The sequence below is a fragment of the Aegilops tauschii genome, chromosome 3, assembly GCF_002575655.3.
Source record: "Aegilops tauschii subsp. strangulata cultivar AL8/78 chromosome 3, Aet v6.0, whole genome shotgun sequence".
NCBI classification, from domain to species: Eukaryota; Viridiplantae; Streptophyta; class Magnoliopsida; order Poales; family Poaceae; genus Aegilops; species Aegilops tauschii.
The window spans coordinates 330,867,093-330,891,406 of NC_053037.3; the positions used below are offsets into that span (position 1 = coordinate 330,867,093).

General features: G+C 41.5%; 1 pseudogene; it reads left to right on the forward strand.

Annotated features, from left to right (window-relative positions):
- Window positions 1-24,314, forward strand: part of LOC141042931 (uncharacterized) — a 341,300-nt pseudogene that overhangs the window by 295,578 nt on the left and 21,408 nt on the right.

The following is a 24,314-nucleotide window of genomic DNA, read 5'->3' on the forward strand; positions in this document are numbered from 1 at the left end:
TTTGAACTACATCATGCCATATTTACAGAGGTGCTTGTCTTGTATTTTTTTGATCTATGTGGTGACTAGAATAAGCATGCAAAGTAGCCTCCATGATGTTGCTGATTTCTGTGACTTAGTCATTTCTGCTAAGTCTGTAGCTGTAACATTGTGATGCCATGTAAACCTGCTGTCACCATGATTTCTATGCATAATATGGAGATGTTTACTAAGGGTGTTTTGTTAAATATGTTATTATGTATACATCCAGGTCATTATTTGCATTTATAGCCTGATGTATCTTGTTGTAATGTAGCTCTCAAATTGCTAAATAATGTTGTTGTCAGCCTGTCAACATTTAGTTCAGTTTTGCCATGTGTTTTTCTAGTGATCCATGCACCCTATTGACATGCTCTTGCCATTCTTAGCTTCATATTTATGCCATCTTGCTGTTGGTTGACTTCACATGCCATGTAATGCTCTGTGGTGAGTAGTACAAGCTCACCAACATGCCTACTTATCGTTGTTTCTGCCATGCACTGTTATTTTCACTGTCTGAATCTGTTTATGAAACTTGCTATGTTACATGGGTGCCATCATATCTTCTGTGCCTTTTTGGCTCGTTCTCAGTAAGGGACTTTTGTTCTATGAAATTAGTAGATTTATGCCATGCCTTTTTTTCCTATGATCAGTTCCTGTAGCCTGTTGTTTGATAGCTCTAAACTGAGCAACCTGATGTTATTTCTGTCATGTCTAGTGAAATTCTGCTAAGTCTGTGAAACTGTTATTATTTGCAATCTTGCCATGTCCTTTTGAGCATGTTCTAGTGATTTTTGGAGATAGCTCAGTGTTCATGTTGTGTTATGCTTTACCTGTACATCACATCCATGCCTTTTGTGTTCATGCTGGGGTGTTGTAGCATATTGTTTTGATGCTTGTAAGATGCCTAGTTGCTGTTTTGGACAGATTGTTGTTATATCTTGTTTGGAGTGTATGTGATGAACCGTTGCTCCGTTTTGAGCATGCTCTATGTGAAATTTGCTTAGTTTTGCATGTAGTTTCATGTTACCTTGTTGCATCCTTGTTTTGAATGTGTTTGCTTGATGTTTGAATGCATTTTGCATCAATGCCATGTTTAACTTGTTTTGCTCATATCTTCTAGGCCGTAGCTCCGAATTAAACGAACTTTATATGTAACTTGACTAGAATTTCGTGTAGATCATCTTGGTGCATATTAACTTGCTTTTTAACAACTTGAACATAAAGTTTATTCAGATCTGGACCAAATTTGAAACTTGCATATGAGGACTTACCGGAATTGTTATATGTTGCTTCCGACCTCATTTAAAGTTGCTTTGATGTGTTGCTCTTGTATGCATCATCTCTTGCCATGAGTAGCATCATATAGCCTTCTCATGCATCATACTTGGTTGAGCATCATGTCTTGTTATGTGTTGTGTGTTTACCATGTTGTTTGCTTCTTTCCGGTTGTGCTACTTCTCGATAGTTCCTGTTTCGTTGCGATCGTGAGGATTCGTTCATCTACGCTTGGTTCGTCTTCGTGGCTTCATCTTCTTCATGGACTCGTTCTTCTTCCTAGCGGGATTTCAGGCAAGATGAACGTAACCTTGGATCTCATTACTATCATTGCTATGCTAGTTGCTTCGTTCTATCGCTATGCTGCGCTACCTATCACTTGCTCTTCAAGCCTCCCAAATTGCCATGAAACCACCTCTAACCTTTGTCACCCTTCCTAGCAAACCATTGTTTGGCTATGTTACCACTTTTTGCTCAGCCCCTCTTATAGCGTTGTTAGTTGCAGGTGAAGATGAAGTTTGCTCCATGTTGGATTATGTTTATGTTGGGATATCACAATATCTCTCATACTTAATTAATGCATCTATATACTTGGTAAAGGGTGGAAGGATCGGCCTTATGCCTGGTGTTTTGTTCCACTCTTGCCGCCCTAGTTTCCGTCATACCGGTGTTATGTTCCTTGATTTTGCGTTCCTAACGCGGTTGGGTGTTATGGGGACCCCTTGACAGTTCTCTTTGAATAAAACTCCTCCAGCAAGGCCCAACCTTGGTTTTACCATTTGCCTATCACCTATTTCTTTTCCCTTGGGAGTCGCGCTCCCGAGGGTCATCTTTATTTTAACCCCCCCCCCCCCCCCGGGCCAGTGCTTCTCTAAGTGCTGGTCCGAACTGAGTAGACTGCGGGGCCCCCTCATGGAAACTCGAGGTCTGGTTTTACTCGTAGGATGTCTCATCCGGTGTTGCCCTGAGAACGAGATATGTGCAGCTCCTATCGGGATTGTCGGCACATCGGGCGGCTTTGCTGGTCTTGTTTTACCATTGCCGAAATGTCTTGTAAACCGGGATTCCGAGACTGATCGGGTCTTCCCGGGAGAAGGAATATCCTTCATTCACCGTGAGAGCTTATAATGGGCTAAGTTGGGACACCCTGCAGGGTATTATCTTTCGGAAGCCGTGCCCACGGTTATGTGGCAGATGGGAATTTGTTAATATTCGGTTGTAGAGAACTTGACACTTGACTTAACTAAAATGCATCAACCGCGTGTGTAACCGTGATTGTCTCTTTTCGGGGTGGTTCGAGAGGAGAACACGGTTTTTGGGTTATGTTTGACGTAAGTAGGAGTTCAGGATCACTTCTTGATCATTGCTAGTTTCACGACCGTTCCTTTGCTTCTCTTCTCGCTCTTATTTGCATAAGTTAGCCACCATACTTGCTTAGTCGCTGCTGCAACCTCACCACTTTACCCCTTCCTTACCCATTAAGCTTTGCTAGTCTTGATACCCATGGTAATGGGATTGCTGAGTCCTCGTGGCTCACAGATTACTACAACACCAGTTGCAGGTACAGGTTATGCGATGATCATGACGCGAGAGCGATGTTACTTGTTTTGGAGTTCTTCTTCTGCTTCTTCTTCGATCAAGGGATAGGTTCCAGGTCGGCAGCCTGGGCTAGCAGGGTGGATGTCGTTTGAGCTTCTGTTTGTGTTTCATCCGTAGTCGGATGTGGATCTTATGTATGATGTATAGATGTATTCATGTGGCATTGTATGCCTTTTGTATGTATCCCCATCTATTATGTAGTGTTGATGTAATGATATCCACCTTGCAAAAGCGTTTCAATATGCGGGTCTATCCTTGGTGGGACCTTCGAGTTCCTCTTGGATAGGGTCGCATATTGGGCGTGACATTTTTGCATAGGTAAGAACGGTTCTTGCTAGAAGCCCATAGCAGCCACATAAAACTTGCAACAACAAAGTAGAGGACGTCTAACTTGTTTTTGTTGGGAATATTGTGATGTGATATGGTCAAGATATGATGTGATATATGTTGATGTATGAGATGATCATGTTTTGCAATATTGACAACCAGTAGGAGCCTTAGGGTTGTCTCTTTATTGCATGGACTGCAAGCACTACAAGAAATATGTCAACTTGCGACCATCACTATTGGTCGCTGAATGGTCATTGTTTTTCATTTGTAATCTTTTTATGGCCAAAAACAATTGGTCAAAATCTTACCGTCTTGAATGAAAATTAATGACCTTCTTTGTGATATGGTCGTAGAATGCAATGACCAAAACAAAAGGTCGTTGGTCCTACGGCCATTTGTTTTGGTCGCTGGTTGTCTGCCCAGGCCACGTCGGATCCAACGTGGCAAGCTTACATGGAAAAATTGCGACCAATTGAATTGGTCGTTGATAAGAATCAGCCTGGTCCAATTTGGTGTTTTACATGGGCTGAGCCCAATAATTCAGCCCATTTAATATATTTTTTCCTTGTTAATTCTGGTGGGCTATATGGGCAAACCCAACAATTTATCCTTCTATTTTCAAGGCCTTTGGCCTTTTTGCTTCCTTTTCTTATTTGGGCCTCAGCCTTTTTACAATTCATTTTGGACCAGGTCCTACTAGTCAGGTCATCCAATTAGGTCCCACTTGTCAGTTTTCTTTTGTTTGTTTCCCATTTTAAAGGACGCACTAGTGAAATGGGACCCAAGGGTGTTGTTTAGATGCCACACATCAGTTCACTATTTGTGCAATAGCCAATTACTTGATTCAAATAGAGCCATTAACACATAAAATTTCAAACGACAACCAAACAAAGTACTTTACAATCATGGCAGTACAAATCAGGTATTCATCTATAAGATACACCTAATATTAACATGGCCAGCTCCAGGGAGCTAATTAAAACACAATGTTGGGTGGGATTTCTTCGGGATTCTTCTGTTGGAGCTCTTGTACACCAACTTTTGACGAATGAAGGCCATCATCTGCAGGTTATAAATCAGAAAAGTTAGGAAATCAAGTGAAGCCATGCATATAAAATTCTCCTAACGATGAAAAATAGCTGCAGAATTTGAGATCTAATAAGAAACCGTGCATATAACATTCTCATAACAGAAAAACTGAGATATATTTGTAAAAGGGCCAACCTAGTGCATTTGGTGAGAATATACCAATAGATTAAGAGCTCTTGTTTAGAAGCAATGCAGCAACAATACAAGGAACCGGTATCAAGCAGAGCACAAATTGAGAGAAAGTTACGGTCTAGGAGTCGAGCTTCCAAGGGAGCAGCATGGTGCGTCGGTGTGCCTTCATCGGGAGTTGCAGGTCGGAGTTGTGAGCTGCTATTTTGCTTCCCCATATAGGACACCAGGTTCTCTCCTAAGATAGCAACCCAAAAAACAAAAAACCTGATTAGGGAGCTGGTACATAAGAAATGGAATTCATGCATGAATGACATATACAAGTAAAAAATCAGGATATGAAATAATATTAGAATTACATATTAGATGGCTGCAAGATAACTCTTGCTTCATATAAAGTAGCTAGAATTAGCACCCAACAGCTAGATAGCATATGGTGCAGAAACTAGTTTCAACTAAATGGGTCATCCAAATCGGAGGGTAACTAACTTCATTATCAAGAAATACAGGAGTGTTGTGCACACTGGGATAAAATCCAAGACGAAGACACTAGGAGCAAGCATCTTCATTATCAAGAAATATAGGAGTGATGTGCACACTAGGATAAAATCCAAGACCAAGACACTTGGAGCAAGCAACAAATGTAGTAATAAGCTTTGATGGTGCGAAATGCAACATGTTTGCATAATCTGAAGTTCACCAATTATTCCAGAAAAAAGGAAAAATAAATGTTGATGTTTCAAGTGCAGAAGAACATATGCAAGTCCCATGCATCAAAAGGACTACTGTAGTTGGTTGAACCGTGTAGCAGGAAATGTATACAACACGAAACACTGCTTGACAATGGAGGCAATCAAACATGGAAGAACTTATTACAAATGATTTTCTTCATCCAAAGTGATAACATGTTACTGCTATGTTGTTGTGATTAAAAGAGTAAGATTTCATCAACCCTATGTTATGAATAACCATGGCAAATGCAAATCCTCAATATTAAGCCAAAACACCACCAGGGTGGACTTGTCTGCAATTTGACATAAATTGGCCTAGAAAACACTACTCATCCAGGATGAGAACAGAACATATGTAAGCAAGCCAACAACAATGCTTAGACCTTAGCGGATGGTCACACCCAATAGTTGGACTTTGAAAACCAACCAAACCTCAGTCTGGATGCATTACGTGTCTCACTAATGCCATTTTTTTTATGTTTCAGGTGATGCCGTCAATACCTAAGCATTGACCCCGACCTTTAGTAGGCATTTTATATGGAAATAAGAGTACAGATCAAAATATGATGAGAAGTACTTATTTGTGCAGATTTCTTCTGCACCAACGACCTAACAATATTATATTATAAAAACAAAATTCATATAGCTAGAATCCAATAGCACCATATGGTGGTCAATAGTAGTACAGAGTAGTCCAAATGCATGGGTCACCACGTGGTACATACATAGCTAGCTGCTACCTAATGAAGAAGTAGTCAAAAACCAACCAGGTCGTTTAACAACAACCATTAGCAGTTAGCACGTCATTTACCCAAGATGAACCAATTGAGGTCGAAGAAGTCCCCTTGATGGATCGATCCGTTGGCATGCTGGATCTGCAGCAAGGCGCACTACACTACAGAGAGAAGGGGAACAATTCAGCGTCATACTGTATATACTAGTAGCACATGACAAGACAGAGAAAACATCATACTAGGTAGTATCAACAATAGATCGATGCACCATCCGTGATGGTACCTTTGCTTGCTTGCTTGATTGGCTGCTGGGTCGTGCTTGGCTTTAATGAATTAAAACAAGAGAAAAAAGAGGTTGTTCGTGGGGGGCTAGCCATCAAGGGGCATAGTTAGTCCTTTTCCTCCTCCTCCTCCATCTGGTCAGTCTGTAACCAACCCAACCCATCCATCAGAGAAATGCATCAAGGAATGGAATGGAGGGGAAGGGGCGGGAAGAACAAGAAATCAAGAGAGGGGGCCTGACCTTGGATGCTGCTTGTACGTCCTTGAAAGTGCAACTAATCCCTGGGTGATTTTGGTAATTCATAACAACATATAGCTCACTGAACTAATATCCATTCAAGTTAAATATTTCAAAAAGTTCAATGATTGGCATGGCATGGACTAGAGATGTGAACCCTTCAAAATGGTAAGGACAAAGATTTGGAAAGGCTCAAGACTCTTCACTTTCATTTTAGTGATCCAAGATCACCTTGAGTCCATAGGAAAGCCAATACTATTAAAAGGGGATGAGGTGTTGCTTAATGATCTAGTTGCTCAAAGTGCTTAGTGATATTGCTCCAAACCCTCAGCCACTTTCTCATTTCCACATATGTCCAAAACCTAGAGTCAAACTCGGCCCCACCGATTTGATCTATCGGAGCCACCGAGTTCATTTGACCTAGCCACTGCTAGAAACCCTAGACAATTTGGTCTCATCGATACGGATCTCGGTCTCACCGAGATGGCATTGCAAACTCTCTGTTTCCCTTCATAACACTTCGGTCTCATGGAAATGAGTGATTGGTCCCACCGAGTTTGCATGACAAACTCTCTGTTTCCCTTCATAACATTTCGGTCTCACCGAAATGAGCGATCGGTCCCATCGAGTTTGCCTGACCAACTCTGTGTTTACTCATTGTTGAAATCGGTCTCACCGAGTTCATGCAATCGGTCTCACTGAGATGAGGTTTTGCCCTAGCCCTAGCACATCGGTCCCACCGAGTTGATCACATCGGATCATCTCGGTCCCACCATGATTCCTAAGGTTCACATTTTGAACTGAATCGGTGTCACCGAGTTCTTCTATTCGGTCTGACCGAGTTGGGTCAAATGTGTGTAATGGTTGGATTTTGTGTGGAGGCTATATATACCCCTCCACCCCTTCTCCATTCAAGGGAGAGCCATCAGAATGTGCCTACACTTCCACTACTCATTTTTTGATAGAGAACCACCTACTCATGTGTTGAGACCAACATATTCCAATCGTACCACAAGAATCTTGATCTCTAGCCTTGCCCAAGTTGCTTTCCACTCAAATCATATTTCCACCATAGGAAAATATGTGAGAGAGAGTTGAGTGTTGGGGAGACTATCATTTGAAGCACAAGAGCAAGGAGTTCATCATCAACACACCATCTATTACCTTTTGGAGAGTGGTGTCTCCTAGATTGGTTAGGTGTCACTTAGAGCCTCCGACAAGATTATGGAGTTCAACCAAGGAGTTTGTAAGGGCAAGGAGATCGTCTACTTCGTGAAGATCTACCCGACTGAGGAAAGTCCTTCGTGGGCAATGGCCATGGTGGGATAGACAAGGTTGCTTCTTCGTGGACCCTTCATGGGTGGAGTCCTCCATGGACTCGCGAACCGTTACCCTTCGTGGGTTGAAGTCTCGATCAACGTGGATGTACGATAGCACCACCATTGGAACGACGCCAAAAATCTCCATGTCTACATTGTGTTTGCCTTCTCCAAACCCTTCCGTTTACCTTCATATGCAATACTTTCCGCTGTTACACTCTTAGAGTTGCATGTGTAGGTTGATTTCTTGACTTGTGATAGTTGCTAAAATCTGCCAAGACTTAAAATTGGGAGAAGGCTAGATTTTTATCTGGTCAAGTAGTCTAATCACTCCCTCTAGACCTACTTTCGATCCTACAAGTGGTATCAGAGCTTTGGTCTCCATTTGCTTGATTTCCATAGCTTTGGTGATCATAGCCTTGGTTTCACAACCAAGGAGAGTATGGCGTCTAGCGAGGGAAATTACCACCGTAGAGGTCCTTACTTTGATGGTACTAATTTTGCTAGTTGGAAGCATAAGATAAAAATGCATATTCTTAGTCATAACCCCGCCGTTTGGGCTATTCTGCGTATTGGCTTGCAAGGTGAATACTTCGAGGATGGAAGAGAACCGGATCGTGAAGTATCCGCGGAAGAATTGAAGATGTTGCAATACAATGCTCAAGCTTGCGATATTCTTTTCAATGGATTGTGCCCCGAAGAATTCAACAAAATCAGCCGTCTTGAGAATGCAAAGAGGTACCGAGTCTGTCAAGGAATCCAAATTGGGTGTGCTTCAAAGTCAACTTGACAAGTTTAAAATGAAGGATGGTGAAGGAGTCGCTGAAATGTACTCTAGGCTTGCTGTCATCACAAATGAGATTGCCGGCTTAGGAAGCGAAGAGATGACCGACAGATTCATCATCAAGAAGATCCTAAGAGCCTTGGATGAAAAATATGATACCGTGTGCACCTTGATCCAAATGATGTCAAACTACAAAGATCTCAAGCCAACAGAAGTCATTGGTAGAATTGTTGCTCATGAGATGTCACTCAAGGATAAGGAAGAGCTTCACAACAAGGCCAGTGGTGCTTAATTACAAAGGTTCATGTGATGCTCCTACAACATCAAGCGAGAAACAAGTCTTCAATGAAGAATTGAGCATAATGGTGAAGAACTTCAACAAGTTCTACAAGAGTAGAAGCAAAGAGAGAAGTTCCAAGTCAAGGTCCTACAATGAAAAAAGATCTTCTAGTCGTGATCGCAATTGCTACAATTGTGGAAGACCCGGACACTACTCTAGTGAGTGTACGGCTCCCTACAAAAGAAGAGAAGACTCACCTAAAAGGAGAATTAAAAGAGAGGAATCACCTCCAAGAGAGAGGAGTAGAGATGATCTTCATGAACGAGGACCCTGTCGCAGAAGCAAGGATTCGAAAAGGAAGGACAGGTCATCAAAGAGCTACACAATACGAAGACATCAAGCTCACGTTGGTGAATGGGTATCTGGTTCCGACTCTGACAACTACTTCGAGAGAAGTTATCACTCTGACTTTGAATGTACTCAAGATGAAGGTGTTGCCGGTCTTGCACTTGTGTCATCCAACTCCTACGACATATTCGACTCACCAAATGAAGGAATTGGAAGATGCTTCATGGCTAAAGGCCCTAAGGTATCACACCCCGAGTATGTTGATTTCAATAGTGATGAAGACGATTTGCTAGGTGATGATGATTTACTTGTTGAGAACACTAGTGATTAAAACTATGATGAAATTGCTATTAATCATGCTAATCAAGATGAAACGAATGATAATGATAAGAAGGAGATTGAGCGTCTAACTAAAGAACTAAACACTCTTAAGTTAGCTTATGAAACTACTTTAGAGGATCATCGAGAGCTTTTAAAAACTCATGACAAGCTACGCTTTGAGAAGCTCAATTTAGAGCAAGAGCATGGGTTCTTAAAGGCAATCAATGATGATCTTTGAAAGAAAAGTTCTTCTTACATTGTTAAGCATTTACTCTTATCTACTTACATGCCACAAGTAAAATTAGCAACAAGAGCAAGAAATATTCTTCTTCTAGTAGTAACAATAATCATGCTAAATCCAATATTGTTGCTTCTAGTAGTTCTATTGATTCCACTAATGATTCTCTTAGCCAAGTTACACTTGAGCAAGAAAATAGCTTATTGAAGGGAATTATAGAGAAAGGTGTTTACAAGAGCCTTGCCGGAAGTAAGCAATTTGAGGAAATTGTGCGCAAGCAAGGAAGGCACTGGAAGAATCAAGGTGTTGGTTTTGAACGCAAGTTCAATGCCAATGGAGTTGAGTGGGAAGAAGATCAATACCCCAAGACAAAGTTTGTTCCTCAACAAGAGAAGTATGACCCTACTTCTTTCAAGGGAACACAAGCTCAAGATGATCTTCCACCACAAGACCACAAGCTAAAAGGCAAGGACAAGCTTCAAGAAGAGATTGATTCATTTTAAGAAGCTCCAAATACCTTGGTCAAGTGGGTTCCCAAGACTACATCAAGTTCTACTTCATCAAGTACGACTATATAAGTCCAAGTATTCCCATCAAGTTGATGTGGGTCACAAAGTAGAAGAACTAGAGAGTTCTTGAGGGTTACTCCGCCAACATACTTCACATATACTCATTTTGGCAAGGACAAGTGTAATCAACTTCCATATAACGCACTAGGTCAAGGAGTCACAAACCCTCTTGTTGGTAAGACAAGGGACACGGTAACCTAATGCTTCCATGGACATCATCATATGTATATTTCACACTATGTCTATAGGTATCCTTGTGTGTTCCTTGTGGGACTAACCCATGTAGGTATTGAAAGTGCAACTCACTCCAATGGATTTCTCTAAATGATCTACATCAACATTGAGCATCCACATCTTCAACATCTACATGAAGTCATCATCGACAAAACCCAAGGTTAGTTCATCCCTCTTAGGGGGATATCACATCTAGGGGGAGCTTTGCTCTAAGAATTGAGCTAAATCAACTCTAATTTTCTCCATCCGAGGACATCCATTTGTTGCTTTGATTGTTTGGTTTTTCTGTTGCCAAATGGATGGACAAGAATGCCTAAGTACTCCCTCTAGCTATCTATGCTTTTCTCGTCTCAAACTCTATTCATGCTACATCACAAAGGTTGAAGAAGTCGAATTCGGACCCTCCTGGTGTGGAGCACTCGGAGCCACCGATCCGTCAAGGGCTTAAACTTACAAAACCTCTTAATGCATCTCTGTCAGACCAATCACACTCGGTCTCACCGAATTCATTAAGTCGATCTAGGTTTTCATCTCGGTGCAACCGATTTGAAAAATTCGGTCACACCGAGTTGTCGTAACTGCTAGCAGTTTTGGATCTCGATGCCACCGAGTCGTTCCACTCAGTCACACCGACAGTGACTGTGTATATATGCCGCGGGTTGAAGTTTAGGAAATTTCTCCAAATCACTCATCCGCGCCTCCAAGCTCTGCCGCCCCCTTGGTCTCCGGATCGTTACCGTCATCCCCAGTTGCTACTTCTTGAGCTTGCGTCGGTTTTTCCCTTGAAGAGGAAAGGGTGATGCAGCAAAGTAGAGATAAGTATTTTCCTCAGTTTGAGAACCAAGGTATCAATCCTGTACGAGACAACGCATGAGTCACCGAATAACTGCCACAAACAATCAAACAACTCGCACCCAACTCGATAAAGGGGTTGTCAATCCCTTCACGGTTACTTGCAAAGGTGAGATGTTATAGAGATAGATGAATGTAACAAACGATAAAGTAAATATTTCTGGTATTTTTGGTTTATAGATCGGAAAGTAAAAGATTGCAAAATAGTAGATCGGAAACTTATATGATGGAAAATAGACACGGGGCCATAGGTTTCACTAGATGCTTCTCTCAAGAGAGAAAATAATACGGTGGGTGAACAAATTACTGCCGAGCAATTGATAGAAAAGTGCAAAGTTATGACGATATCTAAGGCAATGATCATGAATATAGGCATCACGTCTATGTCAAGTAGAAAGAAATGATTCTGCATCTACTACTATTACTCCACACATCGACCGCTATCCAACATGCATCTAGAGTATTAAGTTCATAAAGAACGGAGTAACGCATTAAGCAAGATGACATGATGTAGAGGAATTAACTCAAACAATATGATGAAAACCCCATCTTTTTATCCTCGATGGCAACAATACAATTTGTGCCTTGCTGCCCCTGCTGTCACTGGGAAAGGACACCGCAAGATTGAACCCAAAGCTAAGCACTTCTTCCATCGCAAGAAAAACCAATCTAGTTGGCCAAATCAAACCGATAGTTCGAAGAGAATTACAAAGATATTAAATCATGCATAAAATAATTCAGAGAAGATTCAAATAATATTCATAGATAAGCTGATCATAAATCCACAATTCATCGGATCTCGGCAAACACAACGCAAAAAAGTATTACACCAAATAGATCTCCAGGAACATCAAGGAGAACATGGTATTGAGAATCAAAGAGAGAGAAGAAGCCATCTAGCTACTAGCTATGGACCCATAGGTCTGTGGTAATCTACTCACGCTTCATCAGAAAGGCAATAGAGTTGATGTAGAAGCCCTCCGTGATCGAATCCCCCTCCGGCAGGGTGCCGGAAAAGGTCCCTAGATGGGATCTCACGAGTACAGAAGGTTGCGGTGGTGGAAAAGTGTTTTCGTGGATGCCCCTGTAGGTTTGCGAATATATGGTAATATATAGACACAAGAATTAGGACAGGGAGTGCATGAGGGCCCCACAAGGGTGGGGCGCGCCCTACCTCCCTGGCCGCGCCCTCCGTCCTTGTGGCCGCCTCGTGGCTCTTTTGACTTCATCTCCAAGTCTCCTAGTTGTCTTCTGGTCCAAGAAAAATCATCGCGAAGGTTTTATTCCGTTTGAACTCTGTTTGGTATTCCTTTTCTGTGAAACTCAAAAACGGGGAAAACCCAGGAACTGGCACTGGGCTCTAGGTTAATAGGTTAGTCCCCAAAATAATATAAAATAGCATATTAATGCATATAAAACATCCAAAACAGATAATATAATAGCATGGAACAATAAAAAATTATAGATACGTTGGAGACGTATCAAGCATCTCCAAGCTTAATTCCTGCTCGTCCTCGAGGAGGTAAATGATAAAAATAGAATTTTTGATGTGGAATGCTGCCTAACATATTTATCCATGTAATTTCTTTATTGTGGCATGAATGTTCAGATCTGATGATTCAAAACAAAAGTTTAATATTGACATAAAAACAGTAATAATTCAAGCATACTAACAAGGCAATTATGTCTTCTCAAAATAACATGGCCAAAGAAAGCTTATCCCTACAAAATCATATAGTCTTGCTATGCTCCATCTTCATCACACAAAATATTTAAATCATGCACAACCCCGTTGACAAGCCAAGCAATTGTTTCATACTTTTGACGTTCTCAAACTTTTTCAACTTTCACGCAATACATGAGCGTGAGCCATGGACATAGCACTATAGGTGGAATAGAAGGTGGTTGTGGAGAAGACAAAAAGAAGGAGATAGTCTCACATCAACTAGGTGTATCAATTGGCTATGGAGATGCCCATCAATAGATATCAATGTGAGTGAGTAGGGATTGCCATGCAACGGATGCACTAGAGCTATAAGTTTATGAAAGCTCAAAAGAAAACTAAGTGGGTGTGCATCCAACTTGCTGCTCATGTAAACCTAGGGCAATTTGAGGAAGCCCATCGTTGGAATATACAAGCCAAGTTCTATAAAAAAATCCCATTAGTATATGAAAGTGACAAAATAGGAGACTCTCTATCATGAAGATCATGGTGCTACTTTGAAGCACAAGTGTGGTAAAAGGATAGTAACTTTGCCCCTTCTCTCTTTTTCTCTTTTTTTTTTCTTTTCTCATTTTTTTGGGCCTTCTTTTTTGGCCTTTTCTCTTTTTTTATTTCCTCAAATGGGACAATGCTCTAATAATGAAGATCGTCGCACTTTTATTTACTTACAACTCAAAAATTACAACTCGATGCTAGAACAAAATATGACTTTATATGAATGCCTCCGGCAGTGTACCGGGATGTGCAATGACTCAAGAGCGACATGTATAAAAGATGATGAATGGTAGCTTTGCCACAAATATGATGTCAACTACATGATCATGCCAAGCAATATGACAATGATGATGTGTGTCATAATAAACGAAACGGTGGAAAGTTGCATGGCAATATATCTCGGAATGGCTATGGAAATGACATAATAGGTAGGTATGATGGCTGTTTTGAGGAAGGTATATGGTGGGTTTATGGTACCGACAAAAGTTGCACGGAACTAGAGAGGTTAGCAATGGTAGAAGGGTGAGAGTGCGTATAATCCATGGACTCAACATTAGTCATAAAGAACTCACATACTTAGTGAAAAAAATCTATTAGTCATCGAAACAAAGTACTACACGCATGCTCCTAGGGGGGTAGATTGGTAGCAAAAGACCATCGCTCGTCCCCGACCGCCACTCATAAGGAAGACAATCAAAAAATATCTCATGCTCCAACTTTGTTACATAAAGGTTCACCATACGTGCATGCTACGGGACTCACAAACCTCAACACAAGTATTTCTCAAATTCACAACTACTCACTAGCCTGACTATAATATCACCATCTTCATATCTCAAAACAATCATAAGGAATCAAACTTTTCATAGTATTCAATGCACTCTATATGAAAGTTTTTATTATATCCCTCTTAGATGCCTATCATATTAGGACTAAATTTATAACCAAAGCAAATTACCATGCTATTTAAAGACTCTAAAAATAATATAAGTGAAGCATGAGAGATCAATAATTTCTAGAAAATAAAACCACAGCCGTACTCTAAAAAGACATAAGTGAAGGACTAGAGCAAAATTGCCTAGCTCAAAAGATATAAATGAAGCACATAGAGTATTCTAATAAATCACGATTCATGCGCATCTCTCTCAAAAGGTGTGTACAGCAAGGATGATTGTGGGAAACTAAAAAGCAAAGACTCAAATCATACAAGATGCTCCAAGCAAAACACGGGTCATGTGGTGAATAAAAATATAGCCTCAAGTAAAGTTACCAATAGATGAAGACGAAAGAGGGGATGCCTTCCGGGGCATCCCAAAGCTTAGGCTTTTGGCTATCCTTGAATATTATCTAGGGGTGCCTTGGGCATCCCCAAGCTTAGGCTCTTGCCACTCCTTATTCCATAGTCCATCAAATCCTTACCCAAAACTTGAAAACTTCACAACACAAAACTCAACCGAAAATCTAATAAGCTCCGTTAGTATAAGAAAATAAATCACCACTTTTATTACTGTTGTGAACTCATTCTTTATTTATATTGGTGTAATATCTACTGTATTCCAACTTATCCATGGTTCATACCCCCGATACTACCCATAGATTCATCAAAATAAGCAAACAACACAAATTAAACAGAATCTGTCAAAAACAGAACAGTCTGTAGCAATCTGGATATTTCGAATTATTCTGTAACTCCAAACATTCTTGAAAATTAAGAAAATAGAGGCAATTTGTATTTCAATCTTGTGTAAACAATTCAGAATTTTATCACGCTTCTGTGATTTTAAAAAATTCTAAGACTGGCGCAAAAGTTTCTGTTTTTAGCAAGATCAGATCAACTATCACCGTAAGCTATCCCAAAGGTCTTACTTGGCACAAACACTAATTAAAACACAAAACAACATCTAACCAGAGGCTAGATAATTATTTATTGCAAAACAGAACCTAAAAAGCAAAAACAAAAATAAAATTGGGTCGCGTCCCAACAAGCGCTATTGTTTAACGCCCTTAGCTAGGCATAAAACACGAATTGATCTAGGTATTGTCATCTATGGTATGCAATTCTTCAATTACACACTTATAATCCTTAGGAGATTCTTTGGTTTTATCAATTATCAAACTCCTAGGCAAGAAATCAAGAAATTCATTCGTGACAATTGGCTCCTTAATAATATTGAAAAAATTCGGGTGAACACTTATTGCTTTGAGATCTTCATTTTCTTTACTAGAAGATTCACCCTTATTCTTAGGAACGTAAATAAACTTGGCAAACTTAGTAGGAGGAAGATTTGTAGTAGTTTTAATGGAGGAAAAAGCGGAACCCAAGTTGGTAATAATATCTTCTAGTTAGCCAAATTCTAGTAGAATCTTGATCTATCTTTTCATTAACTATGGGTTCTTTTTCCCTAAAATTCTTTAAAGTAACTCCTACTTTAGATCCATATTGGGTAATCTGATTATGAATCTTTTTATCCAAATTTTCAATCAACTCAAGAGTAGCAATTGATTCTCAATAATATCAAGTCTTTGCATCACATGCTCCAAGGTTAAAACAGTTCCATTAATCAAAAGAGGTGGGGGGCCTAGCAAGTCTATCATAGCATTATAAGAATCAAAAGTATGGCTCCCCAAGAAATTTCCTCCGGTAATGGTATCTAGAACATATCTATTCCAAGGAGTAAGGCCCACATAAAAATTGCGAAGAAGAAGGGCAGTAGATTGCTTTCGAGTTGATCTATTTTGAGCATTGCAAATTCTATACCAAGCATCTTTTAAATTTTCTCCTTCCCTTTGTTTAAAATTGAGGACTTCATTATTAGGAGTGCTCACGATAATGGGAGGACTAGCCATGGGAGCGGAACAATCGATCAAACACACGAGCACACAAAAAGCAAGCAAAGAAGACGAACGAAAGAGGGGCGAAGAAAAGGCAAATCTCTTCAAAAATCATTTTAGAAGTGGGGGAGAGGAAAACGAGAGGCTAATGGCAAATAATGTAATGCAAAAGATGAGGGTTTATGATGGGTACTTGGTATGGCTTGACTTGACGTAGATCTCCCCGGCAATGGTGCTAGAAATTCTTCCTGCTACTTCTTGAGCTTGCGTTGGTTTTTCCCTTGAAGAGGGAAGGGTAATGCAAAAAAGTAGAGATAAGTATTTCCCTCAGTTTGAGAACCAAGGTATCAATCCAGTAGGAGACAACGCACAAGTCACCGAATACCTGCACAAACATTCAAACAACTTGTACCCAACGCAATAAAGGGGTTGTCAATCCCTTCATGGTTACTTGCAAAGGTGAGATCTGATAGAGATAGATGAAAGTAACAAACGATAAAGTAAATATTTTTGGTATTTTTGGTTTATAGATCGGAAAGTAAAAGATTGCAAAATAGTAGATCAGAAACTTATATGATGGAAATAGACCCGGGGCCATAGGTTTCACCAGAGGCTTCTCCCATGATAGAAAATAATACGGTGGGTGAACAAATTACCGCCAAGCAATTGATAGAAAAGCGCAAAGTTATGATGATATCTAAGGCAATGATCATGAATACAGGTGTAAGTGCATCTAGTGCCACCCCTAGTTGGTTTTGGAGTATTGACGACAAACTTGGTTGAGGGACTAATGAGTTTTTGAGAATTGCAGGATAACACAGGTAGTAGTCCCTTATTGATTCGGTTTACCTACCAGAGATGACCCCTAAAAATGTGTGAAGAAATTGAAGAAAATGGTGGTCTATGAAGATATTCATAGTGAAGATTATGACATGAGAAGACATTCACATGAAGACTATGGAGTGTGAAGACATAGTTGTTTCGTAGTTTCCTTTTCTTCTTTGTTGAGTCATCGGAACCACCATACTGTTAAGTGGGGTCCAAGTGAACAAAGTCAGAGTGACTGATGTGATGCTCAACCAAATCCTATGTCTTTGAGTGAAGACAATGAGAGCAAATCTTATCCAGAGCTGGATGAGTCAGCTTTACTTGTAGCCCAAGTCAAGCTACCGCATGTGTTTGAAATCTGACCGTTGGACATGTGTCAGTTACTTTGTGACCCAGGGTCATTTCGGACGAATCAGGTCGGGTTGCCTCCTGGCTATAAATAGCCCACCCTACACCATAAATTGGTGGCTGCTCAGAGTTAGTGCACAACTTTTGTCATTTGAGAGCAACCCACCTCCGAAGCATTTGAGAGAGAGATCCTTGCGAGGACAAAGCCCAAAACACCCAGAGCCAAAGAGTGTTAGGCATCACTGAAGTCTTTCTGTACGCGTGATTTGAAGACTTGTTACACTTGAGGACTGTGAATCCTCCAGCCGGCTAGGCTTCGCGTTCTGAGCATCCAAGAGCCATTGTGGATTGCCAGTGAACGAAGTCTGTGAAGGTTTGGAAGTCTACCTTGAAGACTTACCAGAGTGATTGGGAGAGGACTAAGTGTTCTTAGCTCAAGGGGAATAAGGTGAAGATGCGGTCTTCTGAGTTAAATCTCAGCCTCCCTAACCAAACGTACAGTTTTCACAGCAACTGGAACTGGTCTACCAAATCTTTGTCCTCACCAAGCAACTGGTTCTATCCTTCCCTTCCCCTTACTTACAGTTTGTCTTCGTGAAGTCATTGCCTGCTAGTCTGATCTAATTGACTTCACTGAGTGAAGACTATTTACTCTTCGGCTTCATACTGTCTTCCATCCTGATCCATACTACCTAGCTGCTGATAGTCTTCCATCTTTCACTACATTGATTACTTGACTATGGCTTGTTTAGTGTACTCGACCTTCCGCTGCATATCAATATGTTCACTTCTACTGTTTGTCTTCAAAGACCTCTTGTTTTGAAGACTTTCATAAAAATCGCCTATTCACCCCCCTCTAGTCGATAACTAGCACTTTTAATTGGTATCAGAGCAAGGTGCTCCCTTGTTCTGTGTGATTCGGTTTAACCATCTGGAGTTTTAGCTATGTCGACTGCAGGGATAATCAAGGTCTCCGCTGCGTGCCCAGTCTTCGATGGCACTGATTACCCCTACTGGAAGAATAAGATGCGCATGCATCTTGAAGCCATCGATGTCGACCTCTGGTATGTCATCAAGAATGGTGTTCCCAAGGTCGGTGAAGGTGTCACCGCTGCTGATGTCAAGCGGTTCATTCAACTGGATTCAACTGCCAAGAACAGCATATGTGGTCATCTGACCAAAGGATAGTACGGCCATGTGAGTGCACTGGAAACTGCGAAGCTAGTCTGGGACTGGCTCTCCAAGGTCAATGAAGGCATCTCAACTCAGAGAGATTCAAGGATTGATGTTCTTCGCAACCTCTTCAACCGCTTCAAGAGAAACGACAATGAAACGACAATGAGAATCACCTCACTGATATCACAAATGAGCTTCGCGCACTTGGCGCCACTGATTGTCTTCACTCTGTGAAGATTGTTTGTTGTTTGGCTTCATACTATCTTCCATCCTGATCCATACTACCGAGTTGTTGATAGTCTTTGTGCTCTCACTTCATTGCTTACTTGACTATGGCTTGTCTAGTGTAGTCAACCTTTCGCTGCATATCAATAGGTTCATTTCTACTGTTTGTCTTCAAAGCCCTCGTGTTTTGAAGACTTACATAAAAATCGCCTATTCACCCCCCTCTAGTCGATAACTAGCACTTTTAATTGGTATCAGAGCAAGGTGCTCCCTTGTTCTGTGTGATTCGGTTTAACCATCTGGAGTTTTAGCTATGTCGACTGCAGGGATAATCAAGGTCTTCGCTGCGTGCCCAGTCTTCGATGGCACTAATTACCCCTACTGGAAGAATAAGATGCGTATGCATGTTGAAGCCATTGATGTCGATCTCTGGTATGTCGTCAAGAACGACGTTCCCAAGGTCGGTGAAGGTGTCACCGCTGCTGATGTCAAGAGGTTCATTCAACTGGACTCGACCGCCAAGAACATCATCTGTGGTCATCTGACCAAAGGATAGTATGGTCGCGTGAGTGCTCTAGAAACTTCGAAGCTAGTCTGGGACTAGCTCTCCAAGGTCAACGAAGGCGTCTCAACCCAGAGAGACTCAAGGATTGATGTTCTTCGCAACCTCTTCAACCACTTCAAGAGAAAGGACAATGAGAATGTCCAGCTCACTTTGATCTCCTTACCGATATCACTAATGAGCTTCGCGCACTGGGCACCACTGAGATCACCAAGCACGAAATCATCAAGAAGCTCCTGAGATCAGTTGACAGCTCATTCGACACCCTAGCCCTGATGATTCAAGAATGTCCTAACTTCAAGACTCTCGATCCGTCTGACATACTTGAGAGGCTCAACACACATGAGTTCCAGTTATCTGAGAAGAGAGATATCTATGGTCCGAACTATGGCCGAACTTGCGGTTTGAAGGCAAAGGTTGTGTCCTCATCTGAAGAAGAATCTGACTATAGTTCTGGGGATCCCAAAGACATTGGAAAGGATCTTTCTATGCTTGTAAATAAGTTCCAAAAGTTCACCAAGAGGAGACATTGGAAAGGCTTCAGAAAGTCTTCAAGATCTAGCTCAAGAAATGATGAAGCTTCCACTCGTGACGACAAGAAGAGAACATGCCACAAATGCAAGAAACCTGGTCACTACATCTCTGAGTGTCCACAGTGGGACAATGAGACCAAGAAAAAGAACAAGAGCAAGGAATATGATTCTGATGACAAGAAGAAGAAGAAATCCTCAAAGTCGCCTTCAAAGTCTTCGTGAAAGTCTTCATCACACAAGAAGAGCTCATCAAGCAAGGCTTGTGCATTTGTTGGCAAGGAGATGGATTCAGAGGAGGAGTATGCTTCTGAGGAGGCGGAGGTGGAGTCTGAGGAGGAGTCCGATTCAGGCGTGGCAAGCCTAGCTCTAGCTTCAGCCTATGTCGCCAGGTCCATCTTCAACACTGAAGACAATGGCCTCGTCACCAACCCTGATGCTAATGATGAGGATGAATCTACTCCCACCTACTGCTTCATGGCACGAGGTTCCAAGGTAAACTCACGCGATGCTTACTTTCAAACATCGAGTGAAGATGACTCTGAATGTGATTCTAAACCTAGCTGTAAAACACTTGCTAAAATTGCAACTGAACAACAAACTGCTATGGAACATATTCAAAAGTTGCTAGACAAAAGCGATGACTTGTTGGACGCGGAAATGACCCGGACTCAGTCCTTAATTAAACACATTAAAAATCTTCATGTTAAGTACGAGGAACTTGAAAGTCGTCATGAAACGCTCTCAACTACTCATGAAAAGCTGTCCTATGATTATCTTCAAAGGAAGCAAGAACTTGAGAACTTGAGAGCGACTCATGAAGATCTTCAAAAGGAGAACGAGTCACTCCGCGCTCAACAGATTAGTTAGGCTCAAGAAGGTTTTGAACCACCATGTCTAAAATGTCTTGAGCGTGATAATGCTGTCTCTATTGCTGAATGTTCTACTGTTGCAATATCTTCAACTGCTAATGTGGTAACTAACCCCTCCAGTGAGGATACCACTACTATTGCTGATGAGAATGCCAGGTTGAAGACATTGCTTGAAACAGGAATGTACAAAAGTCTCAAAGGGCATCAGACATTATGCGATGTCCTCAAGAAACATATTCTGAACTGAAACACTAGGAAAGAGGGTGTTGGGTTCAAGAGGAAAATGAATGTTGATGGTTCTTACTGGAAGCCTGAGCAGTACCCCAAAACAACATGGGTTGCTGCAAAGGGACCTTCAGTGGATCCGTCTACCTTATCTGGCTTCACTAGTGCTAACCCGATTATCATTGATGAATCCTTTGATGCAAACTATAAACTATTTAAGAATCAGAATGGTGAAGTGTTTGCCAGGTATATTGGTACTAACTGCAGGAACGGACCACCTTTGAAGAAGATCTGGGAGCCCAAAAGTTGTCTTGAGAAACTTCCTGTGACTGTCATCATGACACCACCTGGGAAGAAGACAAACCCCAGACCAAAGGCTTCAAATGGTCCAAAGGCTTCATACAGACAAAGGACTCACCAGAGTCACCCTAACGCCAATGTTTTGCAGGGAAACCATACTCAGACTTATGAATATGAGTGTGTTTCGTCCAACGCTATGTTCATAACATAAGACCAAGAACTTTTTTGCTTACTCTTATGAGTATTATTCACCACCTGCAAGGCTATGGGCTCCAAAGCCAAAGTTCTCAGATGCTGCACTTAGGCTCATTGCTTCTAAGCCACCCCTGAAGATGTGGGTGGTTAAGAAAAATTAACTCTCTTTTGCAGGGAAAGGTCTCCAGTCAGAAATCAAAGGCTTGTGATGCTTATGCTGGGGACCTAAAACATCTTGTGGGACGCAAGATAAAATGCCAAAATGGTCTTACTATGTATTTTGTCCCAGGATTCCTTGAGAAACATCCTATTTATCCTAACCAAGATCTGAACTTTCATAATACGCTTGTTCGTCAAATGTTTATGATTCACAATACCCTTGGTGAAGCCTATCCCCCAAACTGCACTGTAGGGTATGTCTCCAAAGGCTTCAGAATGGATTATGGACAGTGGATGCACTAACCACATGACTGGTGATCGAAGTCTTTTCATGGATTCAACCCTACGTCCATCCGACAAGAGTCACATCACATTTTCTAACACTGGTAAAAGCAAGGTATTGGGTCTAGGTAGAGTTGCAATCTCAAAGGATCAGCACATGGATAAAGTGATGCTTGTTGAATCCCTTGGTTTCAACTTAATGTCTGTCTCAATGCTTTTTGACCTGAACATGATTGTGATATTTGGAAAATATCGTTGCCTTGTGCTTATGGAATCTGACAAATCGCTAGTCTTTGAAGGGTATCGAAAAGACGATCTGTATATGGTAGATTTCTCAGCAAGACCACATTTGGCCGTATGTCTTCTAGCAAAAGCTTCAGAATGCTGGCTCTGGCATCGGAAGCTAGGGCATGCTGGCATGAGGAACCTGTACACTCTCGTGAAGAAGAAGCATGTCGTAGGCATCGAGGGCGTCAAGTTCAAGAAGGATCATCTATGTGGTGCCTGCGAAGCTGAAAAGATGACTAGGGCCCAGCATCCCTCAAAGACAATCATGACGACGTCTCGTCCCTTTGAACTGCTTCACATGGACTTACTTGGCCCTACTCGTTACTCTACACTTACTACCACTTCTTGCCTCTATGGCTTCGTCATTGTTGATGATTACTCAAGATATACATGGGTGCACATAATCCTCTATAAGAATGAAGTGCAGGATGTCTTCAGACGATTTGCCAATCGTGCCATGATGAACTTTGGCATCAAGATCAAGCACACCAGAAGTGACAACGACACAGAATTCAGGAACACCGACCTCGACACTTATCTTGATACATTGGGCATCACACATGAGTTCTTAGCTCCATACACACCTCAGCAGAATGGAATCGTGGAGCGCAAGAACAAAACCCTCATTGAGATGGCACGGACGATGCTTGATGAGTACAAGACGCCAAGAAAGTTCTGGCCTGAAGCCATTGATACTGCATGCCACGTCATCAACCGTGTTTATCTTCACAAGCTTCTAAAGAAGACATCCTATGAGCTCCTAACTGAGAAGCCAAACGTCAGTTACTTCAGAGTATTTGGTGCTAGGTGCTGGATCAAGGATCCACATCACACTTCAAAATTTGCATCGAAAGCACATGAAGGTTTTATGCTTGGCTACGGAAAGGACTCGTACTCCTACAGAGTCTTCAACCTCATTCACTATAAAGTGGTTAAAGCTGTGGATGTGCGGTTCGATGAGACTAACGGCTCGCAAAGAGAGCACCTGCGAAATGTGCTAGATGAAGCCTCACCAAGTGAATCTATCAAGCTTATGGGTACTGGAGAAATCATACCTTCTAAGGCACAGGCTGAAGAAGAAGTCATCATTTCTGCACCTAATCAACCCGAAGATACTACTCAACCTGAAGTCAATGCTGAAAACAAAGAAATGATCAGCAAGAGCAAAGTCTTTGTCCAGTTCATCCTCGTGTTGCAAATGAAGTGCATATTGAGAAGATAATTGATAGCATCAATGCACTCGGTCCACTCACTCGTTCAAGAGCAACACAGCTAGCAAATTTCTGTGGGCACTTTGCATTTGTCTCTATATCTGAACCCAAGAAAGATGATGAAGCCTTCATGGAACCTGAATGGATTCAAGCTATGCAAGAAGAGCTTCAACAGTTTGAGCTGAACAATGTTTGGGAACTAGTAAAGCGTCCTGATCCTCGCAAGCACAATATCATAGGCACCAAATGGATCTATCGCAACAAACAAGATGAGCATGGTCAAGTCATCAGAAACAAGGCCCGTCTCGTTGCTCAAGGTTACATTCAAGTAGAAGGGATTTACTTCGATGAAACATTTGCTCCGATGGCTAGGCTTGAATCCATTCGCATACTGCTTGCCTATGCCAACCATCACAACATCCTTCTCTATCGAATGGATGTAAAGAGTGCCTTTCTTAATGACAAAATTGAAGAAGAAGTGTATGTTGCACAACCACCAAGTTTTGACGACCCAAAGCATCCTGACATGGTATACAAGCTCAACAAGGCACTGTATGGCCTCAAACAAGCCCCTCGTGCTTGGTATGACACACTCAAAGACTTCCTGAAGAGCAAAGGCTTCAAAACTGGTTCCCTGGATCCCACACTCTTCACGAAGACATATGATGGTGAACTGTTTGTGTGCCAAAT